Raw genomic sequence first — 26,845 nt, 5'->3', positions numbered from 1 at the left:
GGCTGGCTTCGGCTCAGGTCAGATCTCACATTCATGGGTTCGAGCCCCGCGTCAGGCTCTGTGCTGACTCTAGCTCAGAGCCTGGAGCCTGCTTCAGATTCTGTGTCTCCTTCTCTCTCTGCCCCTCCCCCTCTCATGCTCTGTCTCTCTCTGTATCAAAAATAAATAAAATATTAAAAAAATAAATAAATAAAATGTTTATTTATTTTTGAGAGAGAGACAGAGCGTGACTAGGGGGAGGGGCAGAGAGAGAGGGAGACACCAAATCAAGCAGGCTCCAGGCTCCAAGCTGTCAGCACAGAGCCAGATGTGGGGCTTGATCTGTGAGATCATGACCAGAGCCAAAGTTGGATGTTAACTGACTGAGCCACCCAGGTGCCCCGAGAGCCTGCACATATTAACATGTGGTGTATATGACCTTCAGTGTGTTTAGCATGTGCTCAGAAGCAGTCAGTAAATGCTAGCTTTTGTTAGCAACAACAGCTGCAATTCTCTGTATAAAACATACTCATTTTCAGTTTTTCCAAGGTATGCTTCCTCAGCAGCCAAGAGTCTGTCACAGAGGCCTGTGTGCTAGGGTCCGAAGCAGACCTCCATGTACCAGTAGATCATTCTTCAACACTGTCCAGTTGCTAAAAGAAACCACAAGAAGCCTCACAGTAATCCCTTCAGAAAACTTACATTTTGGGGTACGACCCAGACAAAAATAATGCCTTTATTGAGAACCCAGTCATTACGCTTTGAAATCCGTACAAATTATTTCTTTAAACTTAAAGTAAAATTTCAAATTTTGTAAATAGAAGTTTTGTTGAAAACTGGTTTTTATAATTTATATTTGGTGAGTTCCATATACATTTTAATTGATTGAGCACAAAATGAGTAGTTAAAATACCTCTCTATGAAGAAGAGAGCATTATAGAGATTGTGCTAGATGTTGATAGGTTAAGCATTCTGAAACATTACCTTTTCTTATAAGAAAGAAACCTCATCTTATAAAGTCCTTGAATAGTTTTATTCTGAAGTAGCTCTTAATTTTACAGGTGTGTGTATTTAAAGTACACTCAGTAAGACAATATTTGTTGTATATGAACTTTCTTTTAATGTGACACTTTGTATCCATTTCACCCTGTGTTTAGGGAAGGTCAGATAATAAAAGATGATGTAGAAAGCCCTTTGAAGACTCTAACGAACTTCATAAATATGGGCACTACTACTATGCACATGAAAATACTTGTCGGCTGACAGTTACCACCTCTCAACCAATAGCATAACACCGGAGATTTGGTGTCTTGTGTAATATCATTTTATGACCAAGCAGGACCCTGATTAGAGTTTTTGTTTTGTTATGCATTTCTCTTTGATAGTCCCTCCAGTGAAAGCACTCTTTCAAAAGACCTTGCACCTGTTCTCATAGGGATTGGCAGGTGTGTGAGAGCCTCCTTACTGTCCCCTGGGAAGAGAGTTCAGGAACCCCAGTTATCATTGCCTAGAACTCTCTTTGTCCCAGTTCTGGGGGATGTAGACCCTCTGTCATCACTATATACTAATAGGCCTCCATATTCCTTTGCTCAAATAGTCTCCTGTTTTATCCCTTAGAATGGTCCTTGACCTGCCCAGAATTCTACAATATATATAGTAATGTATGCAATATATGTAGCAATGTACGTAACCTGTAGTTATAGAGAAACTGGGGCTGAAATTGGTCACTTCAGTCAACAAATAATAGCACACCTGTTGTGCGGTGTATCATGCTAAACACCATGAGGGACAGAATAAGGTATGGCTCTTGTCCTCAAGGGATATGCAGCTTAATAGATGACTAACATATATGACAGTCAATCTGCTTACACAGGAGTGGAATTAAGTGCCTAATTGTGAGATTTGTAATAAGTGCTGGACAAGTTCTGAAAACTGAAATGTAAATGAGGTTGGAGAAATCAACAGCTTCACAGAAGAGGAAAAATTCATGAGGTTCTTTAAATACAAATCGAGGGGAAAGGAAGGACTATTTTTAAGTGCAGATATGCCAGGATTTGGTGGTAAGTTTGATTATGGTATGTTCATTGGTTGATGAGGGAGGAAACTGGTGAATAATGGAAAAAAACTTAAGGAGTCAGGGTAGAGCCAAATTATGGGGTTCAATAAAAGCCAGGCAAAGAAGGTTAGATTGGAGTGGTAGAAAGGAGAAGGCTTCAGAAGTTTTTGAGTCAAGGAACGGCATCATCCAGGAATGATGTGGTTTAAAGATGGCAGAGAGTGGCATTAGGAAGACCCCGCCCAGTGCTGATGGAGTTAGGTCACTTACAGTGTGATTGGGGTCTGGACTGATAAGGTGATGGAAGTGAGAACGCAGCGTAAGGTGGAATGGGAGAGAGGTTTGGACAGACTTTGTTAATGAACTTGAAATGGGAAAGGAAGAGTTGAATTAAGGCTCGTTTCCAAGCTTTCTAATTGTGAGAAAGGTTGGTGCCGTGGGGAAACAGGGTTGCTAGAAGATTCGCTATGGGGGAAAAGTACGCATTTACTTTTGGATGTAATCATATATGAGTTATGTGTAAGGTGTTTAGGTTGAAATGTTCAGCAGAGAGCTAGAAATATATGAGACAGCAGGTTGGATGAAAAGACAGGTGTGTTAATCATCCATGGAGAGTATTGCTTAAAGGCAGGGGAAAGGATGAGCGCTCTCTGAGAATTCAAAGACGGAAGTTCAAGGACTGGCTTTCATGGATAGCTTCTAATAGATAAATCTGAAGGAATCCTGGGATTCATGTTGACTGAAATTACTTTAAAAAGTAATTTTTCTCTTGGTGATAAAAGGCATATCAAGTTATTTTAGAAAATTAGAAAATTCAAGAAGGTATAGAGGAAAAAAGATGACTATAGTACTTTGGTTGGTTTTCTTTCTGGTCTTTTTCTTCTGAATATAAAAGGATAGGAAATATATACATATATGTATATATATGTGTGAGACATATATGTATATATGATTGTGTACTGTTACATGCTTTTGTATAGCTTGCTTTTGTCACTTAACATTGCATCATGGTAATTTACCCAGGTCATGAATGGCTGCTTAAAAATTCTATTCTTGGGGCCCTTGAGTGGCTCAATTGGTTAAGCATCTGATTTTTGATTTCAGCTCAGGTCCTGATTTCGTAGTTCATGAGATTGAGCCCTGCGTGGGGCTCTGTGCTGTCAGTGTGGAACCTGCTTAGGAATCTCTCTCCCTCTCTCTCTCTCTCTGTCTCCCCCTCTCTCTTCCTTTCAAAATAAATAGTAAATGCACTTAAAAAATACTATTCTTAAAGAACTACATTTTTTCCATCATTTGGATTTATCATTTTTTTTAAGTTTTTAATGTTTTTATTTACTTTTGAGAGAGAGAGAGACAGAACGTGAGCAGGGGAGGGTCAGAGAGAAAGGGAGACACAGAATCTGAAGCAGACTCCAGGCTCTGAGCTGTCGGTACAGAGCCTGACGCGGGGCTCGAACCCACGAACCATGAGATCATGACCTGAGCCGAAGTCGGACACTTAACCAACACTTAACCACCCAGGCGCCCCTGGATTTACCATTATTAATCATAGTTTATTGTTAAACGTTTAGATTGCTTCCAAATTTTTTTGTTCTTATTAATAATAACAGTAAACTTCTGTGAAATATGTTCTCTTGAGCTGTTACTTAGACATGAGCTCTCTGCAAGCTGAGACTTCGGTATCCTGGCACCTAGGAGAGTACCTGGACACAGTAGCTGCTTAATTTTAAACATTGTTATTAAAGAAATTGTTATTGACAGAATGAAAGAAGACTATTAAATACTCATTTCCTCTTAATTCTAATTCCACGTATACTCGGGAACTGTCCATGTAAGTCTGGCTGTAATGAGAGTATTGGCCATGTATGACCATAAATAGGCATTTTTATTTCTGTCATAGTTATGTTTGTCTTTCTACATTAATAAATTTATATTCTGGGGCACCTGGGTGTTAAGCATCCGACTTCAGCTCAGATTATGATCTCACAGTTTGAGCCTGGCATCAGGCTCTGTGTTGACAGCTCAGAGCCTGAAGCCTGTTTTGGATTCTGTGTCTCCCTTTCTCTCTTCCTCTCTACTGTTCACGCTCTGTCTCTTTCTCTGTCTCTCAAAAATAAATAGACATTAAAAAATTTTTTTTAAATTTGTATTCTGATTTCTGTTGGTCTTATGTTAATTTTTGTTTGCTTCTAAAAGATGAAGCTACCTTATTGCTGATAAAAATCAGAGTTCTGAGCCTGTAAGGCTGTGGATTGGCCCTGGGTTGTGTTAAATCACCAAGGTACCCTGTCAAGAGCCATCTGAAGGAGACAGTCTGATAATCTTCACCTTGTAGAGAGACCCATGACAGTACCACATTTCCCATTTGAATCCCTGTGGTACCCTGAAAAGACGGACATTTGACTCTTTTCAAATAATATATTAACATATTTGAGATACAAAAACATTGTATTCAACAACTTTTTCCTTATAAATATATTTCATTGTCACCCAAAAGTTAGTTTCCAAGAATAGTGTATGCAAGAGTTTCTGATAGTTATCCAGTCAGAAAAAGTTTTAAAAATAAGTGTGCAGTGTTTATATTTTCTTTCAAAGAGCATTATCATGTTTTCTCCCCTGTGGCAATAAAAGCATATTATGAAGAAATTTCCAGATTCAGTTCATAGATTCACTGTACCTAGGGAAAACCTAAGAGGACAATTAGAAAATTTTCTTATTTTATCACAAGACTAATAGAAAAACCTTTTAACAGAAAGATCTGATTTGAGACCTAGATTTTTGTGTTGGAGGCTTCTACTGAACAAATAAGACCCTCTGCCTACTAGGCTACCGTGACCTTAAAAGCTGTAGAAGCATTTCTTTATATTCTATCTAGAGCTTTTCTGTTGCACTTTATGCCTACTTCATATTTTGCACTTTACCACAAAAAAGCTGTATCTATGTTCATACAACACAGAATGAGCATTCATTTAGTTCCTAAGCATTCTATGTGGTTATGGGTTTTGATTTGGACTGTCAAGGGTTTGTCTTAGACATCTAAGTACCTTTTACTAGACTGTTTTTCTCCTGCTCTGACCTTATCTTGGTGGTAATACTGTATCCAGTTTGACCTCTGTGTTATAAAATGTTTCCCAATTTGTGTTATATGAAACACAAGTCCTAAAAGAATCAATTACTATGTAATTCACCATGTTAAAAGATTCTGGGTCAAAGAGTTTGGGACAAGTATTTGTTCTTTAGGAGAGTTACTTGTTTAACCCATTATTCCCCAAACTTATTTCACTGTTAGAAGCCATTTTCCTTCAGACATTTAAGAAGAAATGTTTTATAGAACACACTTGGACAAAAGATGCTTCATATCATTACTTTATTGTTTTTCTGCTTGTGAATGAGTTTGACTCCTTTGTAAATTTTCAGATTTTTTTTTCTGTTGCAGATTTTAAGTTATTTCTTACATTTTTTATCTTAACTGGTTACTTTCTTTGTCTGAAATGTCTACGTGTCAATGATGAATGCATTATGTAGACTTACCCACAACTCTTCTGAAACGAATACATTAAATTGTTTTTGTTTAAGTTTAAAGTGTGTCATGTAGGATAACATAAGAGAACATAAAATGTATCTGTGCAGTGAAAGAAAAATAATGAAACAAACACCTAAGTATCTAGGGAGGTTAAGAGATAGAACTTTACCAGTACCCCAGAAGCTCCTCTTATGCCTTTTCTTCTCTCAGTGGTAAACCACAGTTGTCTTTAATTTTTGATAAGTGCCCCCTTGCTTTACTTACAGTTTTATCACCTAGAAACTATCCCACTGAGTGAATATTATTTTTTAGGTTTGCTTGTTTCTGAACTTTATATAAATGGAAACACACAGTGTATACTCTATGATTTGCTGCTTTTTTCCCAGTGTTATGTTTCTGAGATTCATCCATGTAGTGATACTGTGTTCATTTTCACTGTTGCGTCGTTTTCAGTGATATGAATATACCACAGTATTTTTTGTTGTTGTTATTCCACGTCTGTTGATTGTCATTGTGTTGTGTGTTTTTTCCTTGTCTGTAGGAACAGTGCTTCAGTGACCATCATTAAGTAATGCCCCCTGAACCATATGTGTATCTTTTTGGCATATGTCTGGGAGTGTAGTTGCTTTGTCATTGGGTATGTTACGCTTTACTGAGTAGTATCAAACTCCTCTAAATCATTTGTTCCTTCATCAGCAGTGGATGAGGGTTCCTATTCTACTTCCTCAGCAACACTAGATATTGACAGCCTTCTAAGTTTTTGCTGATCTAGGAGCATGAAATGATACCTCATTGGTGTTTTAATTTTCATTTCCTTGATTAGAATTGTGGTTGAGCATCCTTCTTTATGTTTATGGACCATTTGTGTTTTCCTTTCTGTGAAATTCCTATTTGGGGTTTTTGCTCACTTTTAATTTTGTTGTTTGTGTTTTTTTATTGATTGATAGAAATTATTCATGTATTTAATGTATGTGTATGTTGATTAGGATAGTGCCTAATACATAGTAAGAACTATTTAACAATAGCTATTAAAATACTATATTGCCTTTGTTGTATTTCATTCTTTGTTTTTAAGTGTTGCAAATGCCTTCTGCTAGTTGGTGGCTTATTTTTCATTCTGTGATGCTAATGTGTTTTTTTCTACTTCAGTATTTTAATATTTATAAATTTCAGTATATACAAGTTAAGTTTTTTACAAAATCTTGAAGACAGATTCATTAACCATGGCATATTCATGGTCATGTTATATTTTATAAACTATACCTTTTCAATCTTTAGTATCATTTTTTGTTGCTATTGTTTTTTTCTTAACCCTAGGAAAAATTAACCTGTTTAATCCTGTTTAAATTACTGTAGTTTATTTGCCTTATTGTGACCTAGTTGTAGATGCATCTCTCTCTCCAGTGTAATGTGTTTATTTTGAATACAAAATATATTTGGCATCATAATTTCAATAGTTTAATACTATTAATTTAGGGATGGCTTGTAACAGTTGCCCATAAGATATCAAGATGAATCCCAAACTATTATTAGAATTGAGTCCTTCCTTATGATGTTAAATCACAGGCTTAAATTTTTTGAAATATGTAGCGTGCTGACCAAACTGTCAGTGTACTATTTTCTTTCACTTAGTGGGAGTTCAGAGATCCAATGATCTTTTGATAGATTTTCCATGTGCTGGAAGGATGGCAAATGGACATGTTAACAGTGTAACTGTTGTTAACTTGACAGTTATGGTAATAAGATAACTTCTTCAAACTTACCACTACTATATTAGGTCACAAGAACCCCTTTGATTGATGAGAAAACTAAGACTCAGACGAATTTACTTCTCCAAGATCACACAGCTGACAAGAATGGCATCACGGATTCACTCACTCAGGTGTCTAGTTGCAGAGTCTTAGAGGTAGAGTCATAAGATATTTAGCCACTGGTATCTGAAGAAGTATTAAATAATTCTTAGTTTAAGAGAAGAATTCACCTAAACCTTTTTAAAAAGAATTTTTTTTTTGAGAGAGTGTGTGAGCATCGGGGAGGGAGGTGGAGAGAGAGAGAGGGAGAGAGAGAGAATTCTAAGCAGGCTCTAGTCTGTCCGTACAGAGCCCCAAGCAGACCCTGTGAGATCATGACCTGAGCTGAAATCAAGAGTCAGATGCTTAACTGAGCCACCCAGGTGCTCCCCTAAAACTTTTGTTCTTTTAATGTGATAGTGAAAGATTGGGAAACACATTTTCTGTGTAGTCGATAGGTTCAAGTACTTTTAGGTTAAGAGAATTTTCTTCCTCATAATCTTTATTTTGGATTTAAAATTTTCTCATTAGTTCATGAAACAATTTTCTTAAGGTTGCTATTATTGCTTCAGCTATTTCAGATATAATTTTCATTCAGCTGTGGTTTCTTTATTTATTTAACTCTAAATTAAGTATTTAGGTAAGTTAAGGTCAGTGCATTTCCTCTAAAAATCTTAGGGTTAAAACAAGTTACAGCTTCTTGCCCATTTTGTTTTGAGGAGAATTAGCACAGAGTTGGGACATCCATGTATAGGAAGCAAACTTAGTACTGAGGTGATTGGCTGTAGGGTATTATGCTGGTGACTCAGCTAGGGTGTGTATCTTAATGGAAAAGTTTTAAAACTTTGCTATGGGATTTAAATATTAAGCTTTTTCCTCTATTGCTTCCCCGTCAAGGAAGGACTAAGAAGGGAGCTCTTTTCCCTCCCTTGTATGGTCATAATAAAGGATTGCAAATTAATTAGCCACATTCAAGGCATCACACATATTAAATTCCATATTTGTCTTGGAGGGAAGTCCAGACCTCTGTTTAGGGTGATTGAGTCTGCACTTTGTGAGACTGGGTGCAACTTCCTTGTATTGAAGGGCAGGTCATCTTGTCAACAGCCAGGTGCCTTGCATGATGTAAGTCACCCAGAAGACATGAACCCCCCATTTTTTAGTTTAGTTTCGTTTTTTTAGTTTTTAACGTTTCTCTTTTCGTCCCCACTCTTTTTTTTTTTTTTTTTTTTTTAACTACCTTTGCTCCAGATACACATAGTGAATCAGAGAAGTATTGCACCTGCTTGCTACTTGGGAGTAGATACTGCGAGGATTAATTACAGACATTGTTTTCTCTGTTGGGGACAGAAACTTTCTCTTTAACCTTTCCCCGAGTCTCTGATAAGTACCAAAAACTTTGGAAGTTGAATGTGGAATGTAGAAGGAACAAATTAATATTGGGAAAACAAAAATAAATGCACACATTAGAAATTTGAAAAATACTATCTTCTAAATTAGCTCCTTTTATGATTTGAGGTAAGGTAGCCTTGATGTGTTGAAAGGAAACTTTACTGACTTTTTTATTTTTAAAGAACCTCATGACCTTTATGCTATATTGACAAAACCATTTTGTGTTTGACATGATTTGATTTTTTTTTAAACAATTATGGGAGGATTTTATAGTTTGCTAACTCCCATGGAGTGGTAGTTATGATTTCTTTGATGGGACAGGTCCAACGTTAGAGGTAGAGGCCCTAAAGTAGGAGCCTGACTTGCTGGTTCCATTTCTAAATGTGATACTTAGACAAGTCTGCTCAACTTTCTGAACCTCAGGTTTTTCACCTTTAAAATACAGATAAGAATACCTGCCTACCCACCTCATGGTTTGTGAGAGGTGATTAGTCCTGTATAGTGGCAAAAAGTTCTGGTCTGCTGAGTTTAACAGGCTTGTTTTGATTGTATTACACTGGATAAGACACACATCTTCTCTGAGCCCTATTTTTTTTCCAGTGCAAAATGGCAGTAACTTTATGTGCCACTTCTTAGGGTTAATGTGAGGGTCAAGATCAAATGGCATATATTGAGTGTCTATGCCATATATATAACATATATATAAAATGTTAAGCATATTATCTGGCACATAATTAGTGTTCAGTTACTTATGAATTAAATAGTCTTATTTTTGTCAATGACATTTGGGATGATATTAACATTTTTAAAAGTTACAGATTTGGAGGGCGCCTGGGTGGCTCAGTCAGTTTAGTGTCCGACTTCGGCTCAGGTCATGATCTCACAGTTCATGGGTTTGAGCCCCATGTCAGGCTCTGGGCTGAACGCTTGCCTGTGTCTCCTCTCTCTTCCCCTTCTCTGCTAACATTGTCTCATTCAAAAATAGATAAATGTAAAAAAAATTTAAAAACAGTTACAGATTTGGAATGCAATAAGATTTATAAGTTTTAATGTTTAGTACCATGGGCTTACTGCTGAGAACATCTGAAATTATAAGAAGGTAATAATTAAAGGGAACAATTTTCTAATTTGAATAATCATCATTAACAGCAGGACATTGTCTAGATGATCTATTTTTCTGTGCTTTTTATGTTTATTCAAATAAAGATAATGGTTTTCAGGAAAAAGTAATGCTTTTGTTTTGTAAAAATTGAAACAAGTTTATATGGTTTGTAGCACCTAGTACTGATGGATATTTCCAATACTTTTCTTAGATGTGCCCTTCTTGGTACTTAAAAGATACTGTGTAATTTATACGCAAAAAAAAAAAAATCTTCTATTATAGTGTATACACGGGAGTAGTCCAACTCTTAAATAACAACAAATTATGTATCCACTCTGTTATTTTAAGAAATAACAGGATCATTGCTGATAGTGTCTAAAAATCTGGGGGGATGGAGGGAGAGTTATAGAGGTGCATAAAAATAACCTGAAAAAGAATTTTTATCTTTCCTTATTTGTGCTTTTTATCAAATCGTTGCTGATATCCAGTGAGCAGAGACTTAACTACTGGTACCATGTGATGCTGTTTCATTAGTTCCTTAAAACTTGTCACATTCAGCACATAACCCACATTTATTAAGCACCTACTATGTGCTTGGCACTGTGCTTGAAGCTGGCACCATGCCAGAGATGAATAGATATTATTATTTCATGCTGTAGCTTGTATATTATCTTGAAAGCTGGGCGTGGAAATATGGCAGACTACCTAAAACCTGCATTTCTAAAGCTGTAACAGTATCTCAGTGATGTCCGCGAATACTGCCTTGGTTCAAGCCTCATCATGTCCTGCTGGGCCATTGTAGTTATCTCCTAACAACTAGGTAAGCGACCCTTCCCTTCTTTTACTCCCCGCTCTGTTCCCTAAACGCCACGAGCCACCTCCAAATCTATACTCCTGCAGCATTTCGTCTAAAGTGTAGATTGGATTGCATCATTTCCAGGCTTACAATCTTTAAAATGGCTTCATTATCACTTTTCAAGATACCATCCAGATTCCTTGGTATAACATTCATGGTTCTTTTCAGTCTGGTCCCTACTTTCTTAGCCAGTGTCCTCTCCTGCCACTTAACTTTCCCTCTCCTTCATATGAGATTATTTACAATTCCCCACTCTCTCACACTGTGAAGGCCTTTGGCATTTTCAACTCCATCATCGCTATCATCTCACTTACATTGTATTGTCATTTGTTTATACATCTGTCTTACGATTCAACTGGATCTTGAAAGCAGGAATCCTGTGTCATTTAACTTTGTATTCTACCCACATGTAGCACTGCCTGGCACTTCATACACATTCCCTGTTTGTCAAGTAGGTAAATAAATGAGGGATTAAAGATACTCCCACTTGGCCATAGTATATCATTAATAACACTTGCAGTTCTTAACTATATTATACAGGAACTGCAAGTCAGTCTTATAAATCCAATAATCATGTTATAGTTAATATCATCCAGCCCTTTCCTTTCTTTCAGATGGATAAACTCAAAACTGAAGACACTTGGGTGACTAAGATCAGGGTACACCACTGACCAGTGGTAGCGTCAGGACCAGCTCTGGCCTGACTGCCTGGTCTGCTCTCCATGAAAGGCTCTAACACACTGAAATGGGGCAGGACTTTTAACATGGTAATAATTAGATAATTTATTCTAGTCTTGTTTTTTTTCCTAAAAACTTTATTATGGAAAAGTTTGAATGTACACAAAGGGAGAGTATAATGTCTTCCCATGTAGCATGATCAGCTTAAACAGTTACCAAATCATGATTAGACCTGTTTCATCTGTACCCCCACCTTCTCCCTTCATATTGTTGTGCAGTAAATCCTTGATGTGATGTTATTTCATCTGGATGTATTTTAGTATGCATGGGATATATTTTTAATCCTTTAAGTGTAGGTCTCTCCAGTGTTCTGGGAAGTCATGTACTTCAAACAAAGTACGAAGTACTCCCTGCAGGCCTGGGTCCAGAAATCTGGTAGCCCCTTCTCCCGAGTGGTGGGCTTCTGCCCTGCTGCTCTCCCCCCACCCCAGCTGTTCCCAGGGCCATTAGTTTCCTGCCCGCTTCTCCCTGGCATCCTTTATCCCAGGAGGGTTGTGCTTTTGTATCGAAACTCTGTTAAATGGAAGTGTAAGGAAGATAGAGATGGTGACGGTATTAAGAAAAATAGTAGAAAACAAGATACCTTATGTTGTTGTGAGTTGTAAACATATGTAGTTATAGAGAAGCGTATAAGAAACATCCATGTATCTGCAGCATAAATATTAATATTTTGCCAAATTTTCCTTGGATTTTATTTAAGTAACAAAATACTCGAGTTCAAGATGCCTTTTGTACTCCTTCCCTCCCCTCATTCCCAGAAATAACCATTATCCTGGATATAGAATTTTTATTGTTCTAGTGCACATGTTACCAGTTCCAGTGCGGTACATCGAGTAGTTTCCTGCCTTTTAAAAAACAAGTGTACCTCTTCCATGTGACCTTCACTCCTTTTTGAAATTTATTTTTATTTTTTATTTTAAAGAGAGAGAGTGTGCGAGCAGGGGAGAGTGCAGAGGGAGTGAGAAAGAGAAGGGGAAGGAGAGAGAGAGAGAGAGAGAGAGAGAGAGAGAGAGAGAGAGAATCCCAAGCAGGTTCCAGGCTCAGTGTGCAGTCCAAAGAGGGGCTCAGCCCCACAACCCTGGGATCATGACCTGAGCCGAAATCAAGAGTCAGATGCTCCACTGACTGAGCCACACAGGGGCCGCTGACCTTCATGACTCTTAGAGTATGTGGGGAACTCTATAGAGTACTTATTTCACTTCTAAAAATGTACAACCCACCAACCTTCCCAGTTTCACTTAATAAAAGCTGTAGGGTATCAAATGAAGTAATGTTTTGTGATTGACAATGTATCTGATTAGAAATGGAGTTCTCAGGCTTGTGTGTGAACTGTTCACACCCTGCTGTGTTCTCTGCTTAATTTCAAGTACTAATAATTACCTTTAAAGAATATGAGCAGCATGAAGGACTGGAAGGAAAGAATCTCAGAGGGTTAAATAGTCTTAACTTCCTAATTTTAGTGAAACTGTCTTAATAGCAATTGACAGGTACATTTTCTACTCATTTTTTAAAAAATGCCCTTCCTGAATAGTGCTTGCTGGCATTATCAGATGCCGTGCTTTGCGTTATCTAATGATTTCAAAATGAATTCCCTTTAGAGTTTTCATATGATTTAAATTAAAAAAAAAAAGGCTCCTTCCACCCTCATTCCTCCCGACCAATGTTCCCAGCTTATGTTTAGCAGTGTTTCTGGGTGTTTTTTCTTCCTTGGAAGGAGATACGGTGTTCATCCTGTTTATTCAACTAAAAGAAAAAAAAAATCCTTTTTTTTTTTTTTAAACAAATCTAGTGCCGGTAAAATTTTCTGACTCAATAATTTTGGAAAGAGCTACCTCTTTCCACAAATAGATGAGCCCACATACAAGGTCTTCCGAGTGAACTAGTAAATTTCCATGATGTTAGGAGTCTGGGTGGAGGTTTTTGTGGAGCAAGTCCTGTGGAGTGGGGCCTTTTCCGGTTGCATGGGGGGGAGTAGGATAAGGGGATACCAAGTAGCCCCTGGAGCCACAGAGTATTTGGAGGGATTTCCCATTGGTTAATCTAGTGCTGGCCAGGGTTGGAGCCTATCATGTAGAGTAGCTAAAGCAAGAGCAATGGGAGATGCTTGCCAGTGGGATCTCTGCCCTTTCATTAGGGTGCTGTAAGTTTGGAACCAAATTGAGATCATCACTATTTTTCATCACATGGGCTTTTAAATAGATGTCATTAAATTTTTATTACTGAGATGCATTCAGTTAAGCTACAGCTGAGCTACCCAAAGATCAGCCTACACTGATCTTTCGCTGTTCTGAAGCATTGTTTATATCAGAAAGGCCCACCTAGACTTATTTGTCACATGCACTAATTGTTTCTATGAGTTACTCTTACTTTTTTCAAAAACATTATGGGATCTGGGGCACCTGGGTGGCTCAGTTGGTTAAGCATCTGACTCTTGATATCAGCTCAGCTCATGATCTCATAGTGGTGAGATCAATCCCTGCATTGGGCTCTGTGCTAACAGCATGGAGTCTGCTTGAGATCATCTCTCTTCCACTGTCTGCTCCGCCCTTGCTTGCTCGTGCACATGGGCACGCTCTCTCTCAAAATAACCAAAAAGTTTAAAAATATATGTTATAGGATCTTAAAGTGACACGAGTCATCGCTCTCACTATTTGGGTTGCTTCCTACCTGCGGAGTGTCGCGTGTATAGCAGGTGATAATGATGCCAAGTGTTTGATCAGCCTTTGCCTAAAACCAGTGGACCTGTTAGCTGAGCTGGTTTCTTCTATTTTTCTGTCTTTGGTCATCCCAAGGCCCTTCCTTAACTATCTTGCAAACACTTCTTAGGTTCGTTGAATATCTTATTTTGTTTTCTGTAATCAGTTACAGACACTGTAAGTTTGGATGCAGCTTTTTAAAAGGGTCAGAAAAACACCTTAATCTTCGATCTGGATACTTGTCCTCCAGGTGGCAGAAATACTTTGGCAGAAAACGGAAATCAAAATGGTAGTTTGAAGTCATAGGCTGATGCTGGGTTAGTTTAAAACATATTTTTTCCTTTTTCCAAGAAGAAGATACCTATTCAAAATCCCAACAATATTTTTAATAGAACTTTATAGCAGATTCTAAAATTCATATGAAAGAGTGTATAAAAATTTGGGGGAGGGAAAACAAAGGAAAAAAAGAGGCTTGCCCAAGCAGGTGTTAAAACCTGCATTTTCTTTTTTCTGGTTTTTTTTTTTTTTTTTATCTTACAGCTTTGAAAATAAAATAGTTTGGTTTAGGTATAAGAATGAATGAATGAATGAATAGGTAGGTAGGTAGGTAGATAGACAGACAGATTAACGGAACAGAGAAGAGTCTCAAAATGGACTGGTACCAGATGTTTATCTAGTACAAAAGTTCTGTGAATGGTCATACTTACCCCTAAGCCTTAGTGCACATATTTTTTTCTTAGTTTTAAAAAAGTGTCCACCAGGGGCACCTGGCTGGATCAGTCTGTAGAGCGTGAGACGCTTGATCTCAGGATCATGACTTCAAGCCCCCCCTTGGGTATAGAGATTACATTAAAATCTTAAAAAACAAATAAAGATGTATGACATATTTAAAATATAAATAAATAAATTGCACTGTATACCTAAGTATAACTCTCTTTAGTTTTGTGAACATGTGGGATGTTATTTTTCCACACATTTTATAATGGAAAGAGGCAAGGAAAGTTAAATTTCTAATAATGAGCACGGTGCTTTCAGTAACAAAGTGCTCTGTAAAGCAGGGCTTACCCATTTGGAAATAAAATTCAGATGAGAAACAGTCTAGTTAAATGGGTTATGAGCTTGGGCCCTGCTATGAGGCAGACCGGGTTCCACTTACTAGTTGTATGTCTTTAGGGTGGTGACTTAACTAAGTCTCGGTTTCGTCATTTGTGAGTCTGGAAACTTCTACCTTATAGAATTGCTGTGGAGACGAAAGACTGTCATGCATGGGAAACATGTACCCAACATAGAAGTAGTGGATTAAATTTACCCATATTTTTATTTTTATTAAACACCATTAAAAGCACTGGGGAAAAGCACTAGTATTAAATAGATACTAGTCATGAAGGTTTCAGAAGGGCAGCTGTATTCTCCAGCTTCACAGTTGTTTTGAGAGAGACCGTTTTTCCCGTAGCAAAATGGACTGAAAATTTAAGTTTGAATTAATGTGATGACAAGAGTCAAAAGAAATCAGGGCTGATTCTAGCTATTTTTTTCTAATTTACTGTGAGAATTGGGGCAAGTTAGCTGCTGCAGTTGAAGTTCTTAATTTTAATGGAGAACCTGAGAAAAATAGTTGGGTTTGAATTTCAGCAGGAGAGATTTAGGTTAGATATAAGAAGAACTTTCTAATTGTAAAGCTGCCAGACAGATAAGAGGGACTCCTTTGTCACCACTCTGGAGACTTTTCTGGCTTCCTGAGTTATTTCAGGGCTCCTGGGAATCCATCTAGAAGCAGCTTAAACCCAGACTTCACCCCTAATATGGCAACTTTGCTCGGTTTCTGACTGCTGCTCGGTTTTGGTTAATCTTCCTGCTCACACAGTAAAGCATCTGGTACTTCCCCCCTATTTAGACAAGTAGATGAGTTCCACACAGGATAGACAACACATATTTAAAATAATCTGTGAAATAATTGCAACGGCTCCCAAAAGAGATGATAAAACTTTTTGAACACTTTCTACAGCTTTTTGGGCAAGAAGGCATGTGGAAGTGGGAGGAAGGGTAACAAAGCCTTGTGTCTGGTAGGGTATGCTAGTTGAGTCTTAAATTTCTGTGTGGGGCGCCTGAGTGGCTCAGTCGGTTAAGCCTCCAACTTTGGCTCAGGTCATGATCTTGAGTTCGTGGGTTGGGAGACCCACATTGGGCTCTGTGCTGACAGCTCAGAGCCAGGAGCCTGCTTTGGATTCTGTGTCTCTGTATCTCTCTGACCATCCCTCTCTCATGCTCTGTCTCTCTCTGTCTCAAAAATAAATAAAACGTTAAAAAAATTTTTTTAAAGTTTCTGTAAAACTAGGGCCTATACAGTGACTTCAGGTTTATCGAGAATAAGCAAGGTGATCACGTGAGAAGTGACCAGTAGTTCTCTTGAGATGTATTTAGGAGGTTAAGAGATTTATTTTTGGCTTTAGCTTTGTTGAACTAGTTGAGTCAGATCATCAAGGGGTAGGAGTGATGTTAGAACAAGAGAACAGTGGTCCTGGAGTCAGACAGGGTTCAGATCCTAGCTCTGCCACTTTTTAATCGAGTGCCTCTGGCAACTAACTTATTTTCTTGGAGCCTTGGTTACTCATTTGTTAAATGTGGAAATAGTACCTACCTCATACAGTAGTTGTGAAGATTAAGTGAGGTAATGCACACAGTGTTGTCTGGCACAGACAAGGTAAGGTGCTTAGTGAATGGTAGCCATGGTGATGACAGGATTGATAGTGAGAAGGACATTGGTTAGTTGCTTCCCAGAGAATCATTATCTACACGGGGAAGTTTTCTGCTAAAGAGTAAATTGGCATTATTTTTAAAAAGTTATAGTGGTGCCTGGGTGGCTCAGTTGGCTATATGTCCAACTTTGGCTCAGGTCTCGCAGTCTGTGGGTTTGAACCTTGTGTCAGGCTCTGTGCTGACAGCTCGGAACCTGGAGCCTGCTTCGGATTCTAGGTCTCCCTCTCTCTCTGCCCCTGCCCCCCACTCATATTCGTTCTCTCTCTCTCTCTCTCAAAAATAAACATTAAAAATAAGAAATTATATATGCTGGTCTAAATAAATAGGGTCCAAACAATAAGGTCTTAATGTAGCATCTCAATAACAGAAATCTTACTTAGTTTGGAAAACTATGTTTCTACTCACTCTCAATTTTTGAGGTATCTGACAGCTTTGATTTGATCTTACTGGTTTAAAGGAGGGTATCCTGCTTCTAATATGAGAACTACAGTTCCTGCATGAATTAAAGCATTCTTTGACTTATTTCTTAAGTTGTATAAACTTAAATTATTTAAATATTGGCATTAAGGTATAATTTATACCATTTAAAATAGCTCAAGATGAGCTGTAATAATTATATTGTTAAAATATAGTCTGACACTGAAAGAATGAAGTTTTCAATACAAAAGTGAGCAAGGGACTTAGCTTATAAAAGAAGTAATAATTATTTAAAAATATGAAAATATGCTTACTTCATTTAGCTCAAAGAAATGTATAAGCAAAAGTAAGTTTTTTTTTTAAAACCTATCAGGCTGGCAAAAATTGAAAAGATGGACAGTGCCCAGTATCGACTCTCTCATATATCTGTAGATGGTCAGTTGGCACTCTCTCTGGAAAGGACTCTGGCAGTGCGTATTAAAATTTAAAATGTGAATATTCTTTGAGTCAGCAGTTGCATGTCTGGAAGAATATAATAAGGAAATAAGAGAAAGAATGCACAATCTGTGATCCACTATGTTCACTGTAGCACTGCTAAAAATACCTCCCCAAAATGGAAGCCATCTAAGTGTCTGTCGTTGGACATTGGCTCAAAACTATGGCACTACTGAAAAAGGAGTGTGCTATGCTAAGTTCAAATCCTACTTTCACCACAGTTAGCTGTATGATCTTGAGCAAGTTATTTAATACATTTGAGTCTTTTCTTTCCTCTTTTTAGGGCTCATATGAGGGTTAAGTGAGATGATACACAAAAAGCACAGTGTCTCGCACAAAACAACTCATTGTATGTTGGAAAATGTTATTACCATGTGCTTCTTAAAAAAGGTAAAGTGTATCTGTTTATATTAGGATAGTAAGAGAAAAAGCAAGTTACAGAACAGTTTATATGAGCCCTTTTGTATGAAAACCGTGTCTGTGTGTGTGTGTGTGTGTGTGTGTGTGTGTGTGTGTGCGCGCGCGCGCAGTAAAATGTGGGAAGATCATAACAGCAGTTGACATTTAATGAGCACCTGACTGAGGCTCGGGCGCCGTGCGTTCAGTGCTTTAACATATATCGTGTATCCATCAACCACTTTATTAAAATTTGTTAGTATGTTTTAAGTGCTTGCAACAATACTTACACTTTGTAAAGTACTTAATAAACAGTAGTTGTCATTTCTCATTTGCTGCTATTATCTCTGTTTTGTAGACAAGGACACTGACATGCTGAGAGCTGTCAGAGTTCGTAAGTGACACAGCCAGAATTTAAATCCAGGCAGTGTAATGCCAGTGTGTTATCCAGCAGTTAAAACTGTATGTTAGGGAGGTAGGATTGGGAGGTCACTTTCATGTTGCAATTTATGTGCTTCTGGATATTTTCATATTTTTACAGGGAACATTTTACTTTCATAAATAGAAAAAAGATATTTTCAGTTTGAAAAGTATACTTTTACATTTTAGAAACCTGATTTTATGTAATAGAATACCTATGGAAGACTCCAGACTTCAGAATATATGTCCACATAGGTATGCCCTCAGGTTCAGGTGTCAGGGGCAAGGAGTGCCCCTGGTTCCATAGGGTATAATAGATTTTGAAAACCTCACTTTGGGGAATATTTTACAAGGAAATAATTTTTGATAGAGGTAGGGTCCAGGCTAAATTTAGATCACTTAATAGTGGTTAAGTTCTATCATCGAAATCCTAATTGCTTTCAAGAAGGTGTTAGTCATACTGTCTTTGTTTTTAGAAAGTTTGCAGTAAAAATGTCATTCTTCTGTCATCCGAAAAGCAGGCAGAAATGAGTGATTTGGTCCACGGATCTGTAATCACAAGATAGTGAGCAGTGAGTTAGTGTTGGACATGGATGTCAGAGTTAGAGCTAATAGTTACCACGTAGTCTGGGACTTGGCCCCTGTCATGTGACTGTGGGCCCCGCTTGTGTAAAATGAGGGAGACGGTTAGACCATATAGCTTCTGTTTTCAAGTTCTGGGATTCTAACAGTCTTAGATGTTGGTGAACTAAATTTGCCACCTTAGCCCTTTAAGTGAAGTCTAGAAAATGCTGAACAGAATTGAGCTCCTAAACAGATTTATGGGAGGATTTGCCAGTACACTCACTTGTATTACAGGAAATCCTTGATGACAGCTAACTATACAATTTGCTTTTTATTCCATTTTAGGTATTTTCCCCCCTCTCCTGTATTTGTTTCCCAAAATAAACCAGAATTGTGTTTTAAAAATCCCAAGTCAATAAAATTGTCTGACTCTGTTTGATAGTTAGACAATCAGCTGTTCAGGTATTAATTACTAAATTAATTAATAAACTACAGGTCAAGAGCACTAAAAATGTTTTTTTCTGCCTTAAAGATTTTTGTACTCTGGTGTCTTAAAAGGGGTGGGTGCCTTCTGGATTTTCTCACGGTTGCAGAAGGCAAGTAATCTGTGTGTTTAACACAATATCTGAATCTTATGAGTCACATACATGGTAAGTCTGCTTTTAGCTGGGAGCAGTTTTTGTTGGGCCCTTGTGATGGTCAAAAAGCCTCTTGGGAGAGTTTAAATGACTCAAAATAACTGAAAGTAACTCAGAGCTACTTCTATCTTAAAATTGTAAGTTCAGTGATACCATGTTTTATTTTTAGCCTAATCCAGTTTTTGCCGTCAGAAAGCACCGCTGCTTCTGGCTCTTAGGATGTTAAATTAGCCTGATCTCTTTCAGTGAGTGGTTGTCGCCTGACAAGGAGCACCACGCAAAGTAACACAACAACAACTTTAAAACTAAAAGTAAGGAATATAAAAGAAACGGGCCCAATGGAGGAATCTGCGTTCCTCCTGAGCCTATTGAGTGATGGAACAGCTTTGCCTATTTTTGAGTGTATGGGAGAATTAAACTCAGAGTTTGTATTTTTAATTAAAGGCATGTTTGAGAAGTTTGTATTTTACATCCTCACCTACAGTTCCGCCCTTTTTCAGGTTTCCTTTTGGGTAAATGTCAGTCTGTTCCTGTCCCTGTCTCTCATTTCCATTCTCATCCCTGTTAGAAGCTTCCATTTAAGAAAGTGAAAGGCAGGGGTTCAGAGATGAGCTTCTTACAGTCGGGCCACTGAGTGACGTGCATGTTTGGGCTGCTCCCCAAACTTCTTTACAGTGTGTCACATCGCCTGTTGGCACCCATCGTTTTCCTGCCTTGGCCCTTTGGTTTTCTCTGGTCCTGCCAAACCTTCACCGTTTAGCACAGATAGGCATTTTTTGTTGTTCAAGTGCATTGAATCAGGCTGTGGGTCCTAAAAAAAAAGGAGTAGAGGGGAATGGGTACCTTTAAAGCCAGAGCATTCATTTTGTCTCTTCTTTGGATCTTTGAGTAGCTCCCTTGCCTTAAATAAGACTTGAAGTTAATTTAGCTGAGGTTTGTGCCGCTCTCCTTTGTGATTCTGAGATGGGCCTTTGGAGTCCCCAGTAGAAAAGCTGTGTAAGAAGAGAGTGACAAACAAATACTCTCTTCTTGTTTGTTTGGAGCCCTTGTGAAGATGCACAAGTACCAGCCACTAAAAATCTGTTTTCCTAAAAAGTGTAAGGTGTGACTAGAAAACTTTTCAGAATTCTCATTAGTCTTGTGGTGTGTGTTTAATTTTACTCCATGACTCACGCTCTTTTTGCTGTTCTTCATAGTCTTCCACTAAACCAGAAGCGAGAATTTGGTTCAGAGGGAAAAACTCCCAAGTACAGTGGTACCTAGAAAACCACGCTTGTGGGCTGAAAAATTTGGGTTGATGCCCTTTTACTGCTCCCACGTCTACCCTCACACAATTACTCTTATGTGCTTTTTTTTCTGTTTATAATAATCATTAGTTTTCCTTTATGGAAAAATTGGAATATTTAGAAAATGATAACGCATAGAATTTAAAGTATCCATAATTTCATAATATCCATAATTGACTTCCTTTTTCCATATTGTTGAGTTCATATATTACCTGTAGATAGAGCCTTGTATCCTGTGTACTTAATATTATTTGTCATAGTAAATATTTTGGAGGAAATTTTCTTCAGTATTTCTGTGGTATTTCATGCTATCATCATTCCATCAATCATTTCACCTAATTAAATTTTTTTAAGTTTATTTACTCTTAGAGAGAGAGAGAGAGAGAGAGAGAGAGAGAGCGAGCGAGTAGGGGAGAGGCAGAGAGAGAGGGAGGGCAGAATCTGAAGCAGGCTCCAGGCTCTGAGCTGTCTGCACAGAGCCCGAGGTGGGACTTGAATCCATGAACCATGAGATGATGACCTGAGCTGAAGTTGGTTGCTTGACCAACTGAGCCACCCAAGTGCCCCTCATTTCATCCAATTTTAAACATTTGTTTTATTTGCTATTTTAAATAATGTTTTGATTTAAAAACAACTCTATAAATTCTTGCTGCAATTTTTATAATTTTGTTATGATAGATTCCTAAAGGTGAAATTTTTATGCCAAAAAACTACAAAACTTAAAGACTCTTAATACAAATCGCTATTGTCCCTACCAGAAAGTATTATATTCCTACTGGTTAACATAAGCACAGAGAGTGATATCATCAAGTTGGTGACATAGATTGTCCCCCACTGCCGCCCCCCTCCCAAGAAGACCAGCCTGCAATTACATATAGACAACACCATTATAAACATCCCAGAACTGAGGGATGAGGCTGAAGCAAGCCCCTGTATTATAGAGACTGAGAAGAACCACGTGCTCTGACCTCATTGCCCCTCCCCAGGGCGCACAGTGATGCACAGTGCTGTACCGAGAAGGTCCCCCTGGGCCTATGGTTTTTCCATTGGGTAAAAGGAGAGCCAATGGTTGACATCCAGTTTCCCCAGCTTTGTGGGATACATCTGGAGATGTCCACTTGGGACTCACCTCACAGGGATCATTGGGAAAGTCTGCAGGACTCCACTACTAGGAATCAGATAGAGAAGGGGGATGGCATTTCCACTGCCCAGTGCTCAGACCTTGGTGGACCACATTCCTGCTTACAGTGGTACCTGAGCAGAGACCCCAGCCAGCTGCTCTGCTCATCTGCAGTGCCAGGTCGGTGGCCTTGTTTATTAGGGATCTTGATGGACAGCTCTGCCTTATTTGGGTCCCTAGCTGACCAGTGATACCAAGTATGGGGCCTGTTCTATGGCCTCAGCCATGCAGGGAAGCACATTTACAGCCCTGCCCGGCTGTTCAGTGTAGCCTCCAAGCCCACCTAACCAAGAAACTAGACCACAGAATCTGTGCAGCCACAGAATCTGTGAGGCCTGTCCTACAGCCCTGCTTGGGCAGGGAGCCAGGCCAGAAGCCCTGTTAAGTATAGTGTTAAGTGTAGCTTCTGGCACTACAAATCAGGGAACCTGAACAGTGAACCAGGACAGCCTTGTAGCACAGTCTGTGGTGCTCCCCAGCTGCTGAGCCCATCCCACAGCCCTACCCTGCAACAGAGCACAGCCTATGGCTCTGCCTGATTGTTGAACACAGCCTCCCCAGACAGGAAGCCACCTGTCTAACTGGGGAGCATAGCCTGCAGCCCCACCTGCTGCGGAAGCCTAGACTGCAGCCCTGTCCATCTGCAGAGCACAGTCTCTAGCCTATTGAACTGCAGGACACAGATGGAGATCCCTCCCAACCAGAGAACTCAGCCAGTGACCTTCTCAAAAAGTGGGGCATAGCCAACAGCTTACCTGATTGTTGAGTACAGCCTGAGACCTTACCCAACCTCAGGGCATAGCCTGCATAGCCAAAGGCCCTGTCCAACCGCAAAGGCCTGTCTGCACCCAGCCTCAGCATGCTGTCCAGCCAGCAGCCCATCCAATCAGGAAGCACAGCCTGAGACCCCACCCAAACAGGAGTGATTGCAGAGCCCAGACTCTAGCCCTACTTAATCTGGGAGTCCAGCCAGTTGCACCACTATGCCAGGAAACACAGCCTGTGACCACACTTAGCCAAAGATAATTGTAGAATTTAGCCAGTGACCCCACCTGACTGCAAGCACAGCCGGCAGCCTCACCTGATCAGGGAGCCCTCCCACTGGCCTCGCTTGAATATGGAACCCAGCCGGCAGACTCACGCAACCACAGAGCCCAGCTAGTAGCACCCACCCAAATATCAGAGGATGAGCAGCAACTTGCCCAACTAGATTTTGATAGCAAGTCCTGTCTGCCCGTGGACACTACCAGTTGATCTGTCCAGTATCCCAAGCTGGGCTGACTGGTGAAGGGCTTTCCCTGCTGAACCTATAAAATCTGAGAAAGAGAACAATTGCCTAAATGGCAGATACCAACACAAGTAATCAAGGAACATGAAGAGAGGCATTTGGATGGCTCAGTTTTGCATATCCAACTTTGGCTCAGGTCATGATCTCACGGTTTGTGAGTTTAAGCTCCAATTGGGACAGCTCCATTGTCAGTGCAGAGTCTGTTTTGGATTCTCTCTCTCCCCGTCTCTCTATCCCTCTCCCACTTGTACATTCTCTTTCTCTCTCAAAATAAATAAACTTAAAAAAAAAAAAAAGAACGTGAAGAATCAGGCAAACATGACACTACCAAAGAACACTACTACTACTCCAAAAACTAACTCTAAAGAAATGGAGATTTGTAAACTATCTGACAAAGAATTCAGAATAATCCTCTTAAGTTCAATGAGCTACAAGAACATGCAACTAAATGAAATTCAGAAAATAATGCACATATGAAATGTGCAATGAAGTTTTTTGATAGAAACTATTTTTTAAAAACCCAGAAATCTTAGACCTGAAGAATATAATGAACTAAAGAATTCAACTGAGAGCTTCAACAACAGACTTGACAAAGCAGAAAAAAAATTAATGAATTGATAGATAGTTATTTGAAATTATCCAGTCACAGGAGATAAAAAACAAATGAAGAGTGAAGAAAGTTTACAGACTTATAGAACACAATCAAGAGATGCAAGTACGTATTTTGAGTATGTATAGTATTATGAATACCCAGAAGAAGAGAAAGGGACAGAGTCCATTTAAAGCAAGAATGGCAAAAAAAAACCCTCCCGTACTTGGGGAGACAAATGGATATCAGATTCACGAGGTACAATGAATCTCAAATAGGTTGAACCCTGAAAGGGCTATACCAACACACACTAAATATTTGATCAAAAATCAAAGAAAAAGAATTTTGAAAGCAGCAAGAAAATAACAACTTGTCAATATAGGATGCTCTGCTAAGACTATATGTGGCTTTCTTAAAAGAAACTTTGCAGTCCAGGGGTGCCTGGGTGGCTCAGTCGGTTAAGCCTCCAACTTCAGCTAAGGTCAGATCCCATGTTCGTGGGTTCAAGCCCCACATCAGGCTCTGTGCTGACAGCTAGCTCAGAGCCTGGAGCCTGCTTTGGATTCTGTGTCTCCCTCTCTCTCTGCCCCTCCCCCTCTCATGCTCTGTCTCTCTCTGTATCAAAAATAAATAAAACATTAAAAAAAAAAAAACTTCGCAGTCCGGAAGTCAATGGGATGATATATTCAAAATATTGAAAGAAAAAAAAGCCTGTCAACGAAGAATACTATATGCCCAAAACTGTCCTTTACAATGAAATGAAAGAGAGATAAAGATTTCCCCAAACCAACAAAAACAATGCCCTTAGACCTAATTTACAAGAAATGTTAAAGTTTGCATTCTTCAAGCAGAAATGAAAGGATGTTAACTGTCATCATAAAAACATATGAAGGTGTAAAACTCACTGGCCACATTCTTAAATATTGTAATGGAGGTACATAATATACAACTCTAGTTTAAAAGTTCTAAAATAAGCGCCTTAAAAATAAGCATAACTATAATAATTGTTAGTTATTGTTAAATTGTTATTAGCTTAAAATTGGGTGTTATAAGCCTCCAGATAACCACATCCACAAAGAATAACCTATAGTAGAAACACAAAAGGTTATGATAAAGGAATCAAAGCACATTACCACAAAAAAAGAGCCATGATTCATAAAACAAGATAGCAAGAGAGGAGGTAAAGAACAAGAGATATACAAAACAAAACAATTAACATATGGCAATGTTAAGTCCTTACCTATCATTAATTAACTTAAATGTAAATGGAATAAATTCTCTAATCAAAAGACATAGAATGACAATGGATTAAAAAGACAAGATCTAAAGATGTGCTGCCTACTAGAGACTCATTTAAGCTTTAAGGATACACACAGACTGCAAGTGAAGGGTTGGAAAAAGATATTTCAAGCAAATGATAATCAAAAGAAAATGGGTAGCTATAGCGAAATCAGTCAAAATAGACTTTAAGGTAGAAATGGTCAGAAGAGACCGAGAAGGTCATTATATAATGATAAAAGGATTAATTAATAATATGTAACAATAGTAAATAATTATGCACCCATCATCAGAGCACCTCATCTATAAAGCAAATATTAACAGAACTGAAGGGAAACAAATAGCTATACAGTAATAGTTGGGGACTTTAATACCCCCTCTCAGTAACGGATAGGTCATCCAGACAGAGAATTAATAAGCAAATAGCAGATAATGAATAACATTAGACCAAATGGACCTAATGGACAAAAATGAAAGATCACAACATATGTCTTAACAGATGAAAGAAGATAGTAATTATATCAAGTATCTTTCTGACCACAATGGTATGAAACTAGAAATCAATAAACAGGAGGAAAGCTGGAAAATTCACAAATACATGAAAATTAAACAACCCACTCCAAGACAACAAATGGGTCAAAGTGGAAATCAAAAGAAAACCATTTTTAAATATGAAACAAATGAAAATGGAAAGCCAACATACTAAAATTTATGGGATGCAGCAAAGGCAGTTCTAAGAGAGAAGTTTATAGTGATAAATGCATATAGTAAGAAAAAAGAAAGATCTCAAATATCATAACTTTACATCTCAAGGAACTACAAAAAGAATAAACTAAGCCCAAAGTTATCAGGAGGAAGGAAATAATAATGACCAGAGCAGAAATAAATGAAGTGGAGAATAGGAAAACAATGGAAAAGTTTAACAAAACTTTTGGTCAGTTCTTTAGAAAGGTACACAAAAGTGTGTAACCTTTAGCTAGACTAACCAAGAAAAAGGAGAGGATATTCAAATAATATTAGAAAAGAAAGAGAAGATAATTACAGCTGATACTATAGAAGTACAAAGGATCATAAGAGACTGTTGTGAATAATTAAACACCAATGAATTGGATGACCTTAGAAGAAGTGGATGAATTCCTGTAAACATACAATCTGCCAAGACCAAATCCTGAAGAAATAGAAGGTCTGACCAGACTGATAACAAGTAAGGAGATTGAATCAGTAATCAAAAATCTCCCAACAAAGAAAAGCCTAGGACAGAGGTTAATATCCAAAATGTACAAGGAACTCAATATCAATATTGACTAATTCAATATCAAGAAAAGTAAATAATATGACTAAAAATGGACAAAAGACTGAAGGTATTCTTTGGAAGTGAGGTATTACTTCACACCTGTTAGAATGG

At 38.4% G+C, this 26,845-nt stretch overlaps 1 protein-coding gene across 3 annotated transcripts in view; it reads left to right on the top strand.

Annotated features, from left to right (window-relative positions):
• Positions 1 to 26,845, top strand: part of STK38L (serine/threonine kinase 38 like) — an 84,040-nt gene that overhangs the window by 16,808 nt on the left and 40,387 nt on the right. The window contains exons 1-2 of one of the 3 annotated variants that reach the window (XM_029955816.1): positions 10,550 to 10,662; positions 11,313 to 11,465. The exons of the other annotated variants lie outside the window; for them this stretch is intronic. The gene's annotated coding sequence lies outside the window, so the exon portion shown is untranslated. Of the gene's footprint in view, positions 1 to 10,549; positions 10,663 to 11,312; positions 11,466 to 26,845 lie in introns of those variants that run through there. 3 annotated transcript variants of the gene reach the window in all.

The sequence above is a fragment of the Suricata suricatta genome, chromosome 10 (assembly GCF_006229205.1).
Source record: "Suricata suricatta isolate VVHF042 chromosome 10, meerkat_22Aug2017_6uvM2_HiC, whole genome shotgun sequence".
In the NCBI taxonomy this organism is placed as follows: Eukaryota; Metazoa; Chordata; class Mammalia; order Carnivora; family Herpestidae; genus Suricata; species Suricata suricatta.
Note: the sequence above shows the minus strand (reverse complement) of the source record. Positions and strands in the feature narration are given on the sequence as shown.